Genomic DNA, 10,342 nt, shown 5'->3' on the forward strand with positions numbered 1-10,342 from the left:
TGGGTCAAAGTGAATGGGCTCAAGAAAAAAAAAAAATCCTGCAAATAATCTGTTACACAGATGGTTGAGACTCTTCTCAATCATGTGAATAGAATATTAGGATTATTTATATTGAAGGCTCTGTACTGGGAAAGTGAGATAGGTGGTCAAGGATTTGTCAAAAGAGGTGTAGTCCTGTTCAAAAAATTTGGCATTTGAGGGATAGTCCAGTGCGAAATAAAAAATAGAAAAAAAACACCTAAAAATAGTAGTACCTTCCTTGCCAATCCCCCACTGCTTCCGTTCTGATTCTTAATAATCCCTGCTGGTCTCCACTTCCTGGTCCTGACACACAGGAAATGCTGGTTCTGCCGATTAAAGAGATTTAGAGACCAGCGGGGACTTGATAAGTGTTAGAATTGGTGAGATGACTTTTTTTCTATGAATTTTTTTTAACTCATTCTAACCCTTAAATTAAATACAATAAATTTTTTTTTTTTTTTTTTTTAAAGAATAAGCTGCAAATAGGCCAGATTTGTGTCAGCACATAGCAGGTTCCCATATATCGTAGAAACCGTGAAGTGGTGCTAGATCCAATGGTGCCTGACAGACCTCATTGACTTATAATAGAGGCCCAGCAGGTTTTTTTTTTTTTTTTGGGGGGGGACGATTCTTCAGATAAAGGGATTGTAAAAAGAGAAGGGCATCCCCTTAAAGGTGCAAGTGCATATTAGATCGGGACAATGGTGAATTGTCTAACGTGTTTGGGAACGTCCTGACTCATGCCCGATCCTTTGTACTCACCAAAGGCCATCTAACCCCCCACCACACATCTCTATGTTCATTCCTATAAGACACCGATTTCACCGAAGTTTTGCTGGTTGCTCTTGGAACCAGACTACTGTTTATCTACTGTCAGACATGTGACCTACCCGCTTGGCTCTAAGCACATGAATGTGACTGTCGTAACTCCCACAATGCATTGCTGTCGGGTAACCGGAAACCTCTAGGCCTCTGGATATAGCCATAGGGGACCTGAACGACGGAGAGCCGGTCCGCTGAAACAGTGGACGCGCATGGACCCTATAGACTATATTTGGGTCTGTCAGGTTGCCGCCGTTTTTATACCGATACTGGTGGAAAGAAATGTCCTCCGTGCAGGACTTTTCTTACTGACGATTTTCAGCAAAATCTCCCTCCCCAATGCAGTAGACCTGGCCTTAGTTTGAGCCTTTTGAGAGTTTTGCGCATTTTAGGCGCAGCCCATTTCTGCATGCCCCCCCCCCCCCCAAGAAAAAGTATATAAAATGTACAACAAATGTGTTTTTCAGCTTCAAAATAAGCCTCCAATATTGTTTAACTTTTTCCAACCAATTGCAGCATGGTAACCCCAGCCATATTGCTAAACAATTCAAAATTAAGTAAATTTTTATTTTTTTTCCATAAATCTATAGTGTCGGTGAAGGGGAAAAAAACTTTAAAAAAGCTTGTGTCTTTTAATTATTACTCCCGTCTTTACTCTTTATCTGAATGATTTTGGTCCCTACTCCGTACACAAGCAGTGTCAGATTACAATGAAGTCTATGGAGAGATGAGAAGGAGAGATATGAGGCATCTACAATGTTAAAAGATATTTCTGCCAGGAGAAGACTGGACAGGTCTGCTTTGAGAAGCGTTCCTCTTCCTCCACCCTCCCCTCTCCATAGACTTTTATTGTACAGATTTGATCAGTGACAAAAGAAGGCAAATGAGTTAAGAAAGTAGATTAAAAAGTTTGTTCTCTTCGCCTGCTCTATGGAATTATGTATAAAATCTAAAAGTTTAGTTACACCTCAAAGAATACACGATCCTTCTGTTGCATGTTAAAGGAAGTTGTGCCTCCAGGATGAGTATACAATACTGTGTCTTTAAGAGTGCAGGATACTCGAGAAGCGTTGCATGAATTTTTCTATGTTGTTGACTATGCACTGACTACTATGCAGCCACATCCGTTCCTTACAGCTGGTTATGATGATTTATGTATTTTCTGTGCAGTGTTAGATTTTTTTCTTTCTATATTCCACATGTCGGGACGTCTTTTAGTCTCATAATTTTATATTCAGGTCCACCCCAGTGATTGGATCTGTAATCCTTTTTCTAGAAGATTTAGTACCTACAGTTTCTAGTATTTTCTACCATTTCCTTCCTCCTCTCGACGTTGACCAGACATCGCTATATCTGAATGTTGCGTTTTGTGGTGTTTTTAGAACCATGTGACGAGTTACCATGTGAGGAAGTGTTTGAGTCACTGAAATTCCACATGTCTGTCTTCTGGGGTTCAGCCAAAACAGATCCAGTTCCCTTTTACGTCTTTTTATGGGATTAGATGCCGCCTATTATTCATCAAATCGTCAGACTGCTCTGGAGGATTAAGGAGAGACTGGAACAGTCTGAGGCTTGTGGGAGCCAAAGATGAAATGTAGTGTTACTGAAAGAGTTATTGTGTATCCTAAGGGCGCAGAGTATGGGGTGGGAAAGGGAGAGGGGACGAAACTAAACACTATCCGACTATGGGGTCAGCCATACGTAAGGCCTCCAATATCTTCTGGGTTAGGCTTCATGCATATGACTGTGCATTGTCAGTGGGCCCCATACACACGCCTCATATCACTGGGGCAACCCTCAGATCCTATAACTTTCCGTTTTGCAGCCTGGACTCTCTGAAAGCAGGGAATAGGGCCATGGAGGCACGGGCGACACACTGATGTCCTCCATGTGTTGTTGGTGCCATTCAACCACGGATGGTTGTGTGCATGTAGCCTCACATTGATCAGTAAATGCAACTTGCAAAGTGAAAAGCCAAGAAAGAACATGGAGATATTCCAAAATGTTTTTTTTTTCTGGTCATATTCTGGAAAACATGCCAGTTTTTGAGGTTCGTGGAGATAATTGAAAGCCATGTGCCTATAATGTATTGTCCTCATAGGTCTTCAGGGCTTGTTTTAGGAATGTTTACCTCTGTCTACACCAAAACTTTTGTTTCTTCATTCTCCTTGGATCTAATCTAATTTTTTAAAAAAAAATAATGTTGGAATACTTAAAGGAGCTCTATCACTGGATTTTCGCTATTTTAGATAAAGATATGCCTGAATAGCCTTTAAAAAAGCTATTCAAGTCCTGCTAATCGTTTGTTAAAAGACCCCCCCCCCCGTTTAATGAATTAACTTTTTAATGTATATGTAAATGAGCTCTTCCATGCACCGTGGGAGTTCCCGTGCACCCCTCTGTTCACGCCCACCTCTGTGCACAGTAGATCTATGCTATGATAGACACAGGGAGCTGCAGCCCCTACAGTGTATGGCTCACTACTTAGACGATGATGGACCTTGTAGTGACGTCATCACAGGTCCTTTTCCAGAAGCAGGAAAGACACAATTAGAAGCGGTGAATCAAAAGCAGGAGGAGGGACTTACATACAAGAACCAAGAGAGGAGGACGTGAACAGAGTATGACGTGAGGGGTGCACGGGAACGCCCACGGTGCACGGAGGGCTCATTTACATATACATTTAAAAGGTAATTAATTATAACGGGGGGGGGGGGGGGTCTTTTAACAAACGATTAGCAGTAACTGAATAGCCTTTTTAAAGGCTATTCAGGCATATGTTTATCTAAAATAGCAAAAATCCAGTGATAAAGCCCCTTTAAGAAATCACCGTGGTGGGGAAGCTCTAGTTGTATGTGGGCATTTGGGAAAAAAACTTGTTTTCCTTTATATTTTGAGCATCTACCTGGACTGATATGGTCCTCTCAAGCCTTTTAATCCCTGGAATCTGCCCAGATTTGTCTTGGCTAAGCTACCTGCTAGAAGATGACCAAAATTTTCACATTGCGAACAAGTGTAGAGGATGATATAGACTTTTCATGGTACAGTCGGTCCTCATTCTACCTGGGTCCACCAACTGAGCCACCACCATAGTGTTTCTACAGAAGGGCCTTTTCATAAGGATTGGGAGCCTCCAAAGATTTGTCTCAGATTTGGAAGACTCACGTCCCTGATTTGTTTTGGGTCAAACAAATTTGGTACAAACTGTAAGTAAAATTATTATACTCTGGGGGTCTCTTCAGACAGAACGACTTGGTTCACCCATCTCTAAGACTGAGTTTTCCAACTCTTCTCTGGAAAGATGTGAAGCACTAAATAAGACACAAGGAACGTGAAGTCCTAAACTCCTGAGAAATACCATTCAGCTAAAAATGTTCAAATTCCACAATTAGGGAGTGTGACCCAATAATTTTATTTAGGTTTCCAAGTCCAGTATTAAATACTAAGCCAAAGTTGCTTAAAGGAAAGTTCCAGTCGAACCTGAGCCATAATCCCATTGTGTATACACGTTCTTGCTTTTGTCATGCTGTTGCTACATATTCTCTATGTTGTATCATTAAAGGGCTTTTCTGGGACTTTTAAATTGATAAGTACCATAGGATAGGTCATCAAATAAAGCTCTGTGGGGGTCTCAACAGCCAGAACCCCTGTGGATCAGCTGTTTGGTAACAGCAGTGGTGCTCCTTGAGTGGTGCTTCCACTTCACGGTCACTGTGATGTCATGTTCATTGATCACTTGACTTGATCGCATCCCAGTTATATTCAGGTGAATTGTCTGAGCTGCGTTTCGAAACATAAAGAGGCTACAGCACTCACATAAATGCTGCAACCTCTTAAAGCAGCTCATCGGCCAGGGACCAATCTTTAATTGGAAAACATCTTTAGGCTAAGGCCCCATGTTGCAGATTTTTCTGTGGTTTTTTTGAGTCAAAGCCAGGAGTGGATTGAGCAGAAGGGTGAAGTATAAGAACTTCCTAGATATTTCCCGTTCCTCTAGTAGCCACTCCTGGCTTTGGCTCAAAAAACTACAGCAAAATCTGCAACAACAAAAAAGCTGCTTTTCCATAACGTGGGGCCTCTCCCTTAGAGTTCTGAAAACTGGAAAGCTGCTAAGGCCTCGCGTTGCGGAAACGCATCTTTTTTGTTGCAGATTTTGTTGCGTTTTTTTGAGACAAAGCCAAGAATGACTACAAGAACAGTGGGAGATATATAAAAGGTTCTTATACTTCTCCCTTCTGCTCAATCCGGTCCTGTTTTTGGCTCAAAAAAATGCAACAAAAAAGCTGCGTTTCCGCAACGTGAGGCCTTAGCCTAAAGTAATTTCCATGACACAGGATGTACCAGGCCAGCAATTGTGTTAGTCACTTGCTAATTATCTCATTGTACAAAATCTCATGGGGTAGGTGACCACAATGAAGCTCCTCCCAGGAAGGCAACAAAAATTCCACAAAAATATTTGGAAACAATGGGGTGGATTTACTAAGCTAAACATTCTGGCTCCGTTTTGCACCAGATATTTATCTTAGACACTTTTTCATTTTTTTTAGGGATTGGCTTAAAGTGAAGCTTACCAATGCGCCAAATTTATCAAATAGCAAGAGCCGATGTGATAAATCTCAGCTAGTCTACTTGTAAGATGACTCAATATAAGACAGTATTAATACATTTGCCAAAAATTGGCAAAAATTTTGGTGCACGGCATTTACGACAGATCTATGAGCAGAGAAAAATATGACAACCTCAAGACTTTCGAAAAATGTGCCCCAAAATGGGCGAGGTTTATAAGTCTAACTTTACAATACCTTTATGAAACCGAAAAGAACAAATTTGGCGTAGATTTTCTTACGAAAAGTAAACTGAGCTTAAAATGGTGTAAACTTAGTTTAAGATTCAATTGAGACAGATTTTTTGATTTTATTGGTACAACGGAATTTTTTTATTTTTTTTGACACCTTTGAAAAATGAGCCAGAATCTTCATGCATGGGAAAGGGAATTTTGGCGTCTTGCAAAACGAGACAAATTTCTGAAGGTTTTTACGAAAGAAACGCCGCGATTTACCCGCAGTGGAAAAGCCTTGGGAAAAATCTCGGAGTTTTACAGTAACTGCAAAGTGGATGGGATTCATACAAATCCCATTCCCACTTTACATTTAATACCACAGCGCAGACACGCTGCGATTTCCAAAACCGGCACGGTTATGGAAAACGCAGCATGTCAATTATATCTACGGAGATTTCCCGTAGATATAATGGTAACAGAAATTCCGCGGAGGAAAACTCTGAGAACTTTCTGTTTAAAGCGCCGCGGGAAGAACCGCAATGCGATGCATCCTGTGGGGCCTTAGCCTAAAATTACAAACAATGCAAAGTTTGACAGTATTGATAGTCGCCATGTATGCATAGACTTTTTGAACCTTTTCTTTATTGGTGTCCTTTTAGTGTAAAACAAGGGGGAGGGGGGCATCATTACAGAACTATATGATGACTGGAACGTTCCTTTAACCAAATATAGCAGGTCCTATGTTGTAACCAGTATTTGGCATAGTCATGCCGTAACCTGTATCAACCAGATGAGATCAGGGGATCAGTGGTCTATGTGGCTGACCCTATATTGTCCTTAGTTTACTGAAAGGTGAATTCCATGGATGTCATATATGCATGTGTCTCTGTCCACTGTTTGATCTGTCTTCTCTCAATGCTCTTTGTTATATATTCATGTAATAACGTTGCTCTTGAAAATTAAAAAAAAGTCAAAAATGTATTTTATCTAGGACCTTCATGTATGTCTTGTTAACAAATGTGTTCCAATTTTTCCCCCTCTTCCTGACGTGGGGTTGACTGCCTGCTCCTGTGTGACACCACCGCCCTTCTAACTGAGTCTAAATAGCATATCAGGATCCAAATCTAACAGCATTGATTGCTCAGGAATGGTGGGGGCTAGAGAAAAAATTCCAACTTTGCTGGAATCAGTGGAGCACCATGTATTAAAAGAACTGGTCTTGGTGGTGAAAGATCCTCTTTAAAGAGTGCTAGACCAGAATTTGGCACCAATGCAATCATTGCAGGAGCATGGAGGTGTCTGTACTTATCTAATGCTTTGTCTTCTTTGGCTCACCTGAGGATTCGTGGGTGGATCAGTGTGGCCTCAAATAGAAGAGCTTCCAAAAAAAATTCTCTAAAGGGTTTGTCCAGGATTTGGAGAAACTCGTAATGCAGTTACAAGAAAAATAAAGGCATGCTCATTTGTCCCTGTGCTCTGTTGTCCGCAGTCAGTCCCCTTTCCACCACATGCCACGAAGGCAGCCATGGAAGCCCTGAGGCTCATATGTCTTCTGAGATGTTGGTATGGAAGCAGTGATGTTTGTAAGTGATGTCACTGGTCCCTCTGCAGGGACTGAGGCTTAAGGCTACTGGTGAACAATGGACCACCTGGAACTTTTTGGGGGGGTTTTTACACACCCACTCCCAGCTATGCCACTGGTTTCTCCAAATTCTGAGCAATCTCTTTAATGATGGTGGGCCTGGACAAGTAAATTCTATTCACTCAAATGTGCAGGAACACACATTGTAGGGGGGGAAGAAGTAGAAAGGACATTCTTCGCGTTGAAGAAGTTTCTAGGTTAGGCTCAATAAGTGTTCGGAACTTATATAATGCAACTTCATACAATAGAGCTAAGTACAATGATGGTTAGAAGTGCCGAGCTTCTGGGAAGATATTAAATTATAACTCGATGCCTAAGAATAAAATCTGAAAAAAATCTGTGTCTATAAATGTACAGGAATGAATTTATTACAGAAATAACAAACACTAAAGAAGGGAATGTTCTTTCATCTATTTTTAACAGTTTTCCTCATGTAGACATGATCGTTTCTTATCCCTTTGTTTGGCGGTTAATGTTTCTTACTCATGAGTCTGAACACTCAATGTCTACATTTAGGTAAGATAATAAAAATACTCCTGGTAAAAAAAGTAAGAACATTACATAATGGGGCGTGGGGCAGAAACCAAAGACAAGACAGAAACCAGACACAGAAGAACCTGGTCTTAGAAGGCCAAGGGACAGAGACGAGGCTACAGAAGTTTGTTAGTAAGATCCCATCTTCGTCTTAGGATCAAGATAAAGGGTCTCCAGGGTATAAAAACAGAGTAATGCAAGGTTTCTTCTCATGTTGTTCAAATGTAGGGTCACTGATTCTATGAGTGGTGACAACCTAAGAATGGACAGAGGACGACAATCCGAATGGAGGTCCCAAAGAACAATTGTACTTTTCTTGTATAACAAAGGTTGACCTAAAGAGACATCTTCTTATCTTGTTACTTCCTGCCCTTATCATAAGACACTGGAAGGAAATGGTTACAGTATTTCAACGGGGCAAATTCCCGTAAACTCATAACCCAGGAACTTCTTGTTTTACATATCGAGAACGTCAGCAAAACTATTTTTGAGGAACAATTGACAGATTGTCCAAAAATAGTGTGGAATGAAAGTAATCGTCTCACTTGTAACAATGTGGTGTCATAGAGAAAGATATATCATGGTGGAATTGTGTAACTAAGACATGATCTTCTCGTAACTGGCACGGCAGATCTTTTAAAGAAATACGTCATAGGGTATGTCCATAAAACACTGAAGAGTTAAAATAATCCTTTAATAATCCCACATTGGGGAAATTTCAGTATGTTACAGCAGCATAGTAATACAGGTACAGGATAATACACAGTAATATATTACAGTCATAGACACACATATGCTGAGAAGAGAAGATATACTAGGAGTCCATAGCAGCTAAGGAACGGAAGAGAAAGAGGAAGACTTCATGGTCATCGTCATAATCATTAGTTCTCTGCGCGGAGTGATCTTCGCTTGGTCTGATGTAGATTATACAGCCTGGTCGCGGTTGGAAGGAAGGACTTGCGATAGCTCCTTCTCACACTTGGGGTGGAGCAGACGGTCACTGACAGTGCTGCCGAGTCCCATCAGGGTCCCATACATGGGGTGGGATTTATTCTCCTGCATGGAGGTCACCACAGACAGTATCCTTCTGTCACCCACCACCTGTACTGGGTCCAAGGGGGCTCCCCAGGACAGAGCTGGCCCTCCTGATCAGCCTGTCAAGTCTATTTCTTTCCCTGGTTGATATACTGCTCCCCCAGCAGGCTACACCGAAAAAGATGGCTGAGGCAACCACAGAGTTGAAGAAGGCCCTAAGAAGTGGCCCCTGGACTCCGAAGGCCCTCAGACTCCTGAGCAGGTAGAGTTGCATACGATGGTGAAACTGGGAGCCGTCTGCTCCATTACACTGTGTGAGGGCCACTAAGGGGGCATAATTTGTGGAAGTCCGGTATTTCTAAGTGGTGGTGATGGGGGGAACATTGTGAAACCTTTGCCCAGGCCTACCTATGTGTTATAATGGCCCTGTTTGTTACTGGTGTTAATCTCCATTTGGTTCATGGAAGTGCACCTGATTTATGTAGAGGCCAGAGCCGGCCATTGCTTCATCTGACACCAGGTAAATGTGGCCTCTCCTTCAGTGATGTCATTTATAATAATGTTATTCAAGGAATTGTCCGTTTTCTTACCAAACCAACCTAGTTATATAGAGTAGAAGATGTATAATGTACAAATATGGCAGTCAAGAAAAACTAATGGTGACCATGGCACATTTCGATGGTAATTTTTGGTATGTTTGAGGATCAATCTTCAATTCTAACCACAGTTTACAGAAAGATCTCAGAGGTTGGGGCGGCAGCATGCGGGGCGATTGTTTTCCTGAATGTACTTTACCAGCATTTTTGACATTCTTCAGGGTCATCAGTCTTTGTGGAGCAGGGCACAGAGGAACTGGCTGAGGAAACAGAACGAGATGCAGATCGTCCCCGGGACACTTATTACTTCCACCGTATCCTCTTATTCTGAAGGGTAAAAATTTCCCTCTCTGCCACACTTCATTGCGTCACAGTATGCTGCTTCTTGTTACTAATAACACGTCATCTGCAGCACTATCATTTGGGACATTACAAAAAATGGTCCTGTCATTTTTGTCCTAAATTTTTATTTTTTTAAAAAATTCTTTGAGATCTACATTATATATGAAAAATATTCGCACAATTGACTAGCACTTCAGGCTTTGAAGAGAGCACTTTTCAGTCTGTGCTATGGTTGACTCTGCTTGGCTTTCTTTGAAGAAATGGGGTTAATTTAAGAGGCATAACTTGAGGCTCTTGGGCCCACTGCAAAATCTGTAATGGGGCCCCTACCTACTAGGGGGAGGGTCTATGAATTATGGTTCCGCCCCTGCTTAAAACTGTACAAAGACATTATATTTTGATGGAAGATATTCACAATCTGAAACCTAAGCAGTCATCCATTTGCTGCTCTGATGGTCTGTGCCAGGCCTTTACCCTATTACTTGTGTCTGGAAACTGATGAATCAGATGGGTTTGCTATGTAGTCTTGGGGTCATAAGATAAGCTGCACCATTATTTGCCAGCTTATCA

The sequence above is a fragment of the Leptodactylus fuscus genome, chromosome 1 (genome assembly GCF_031893055.1).
Source record: "Leptodactylus fuscus isolate aLepFus1 chromosome 1, aLepFus1.hap2, whole genome shotgun sequence".
Lineage (NCBI taxonomy): Eukaryota > Metazoa > Chordata > Amphibia > Anura > Leptodactylidae > Leptodactylus > Leptodactylus fuscus.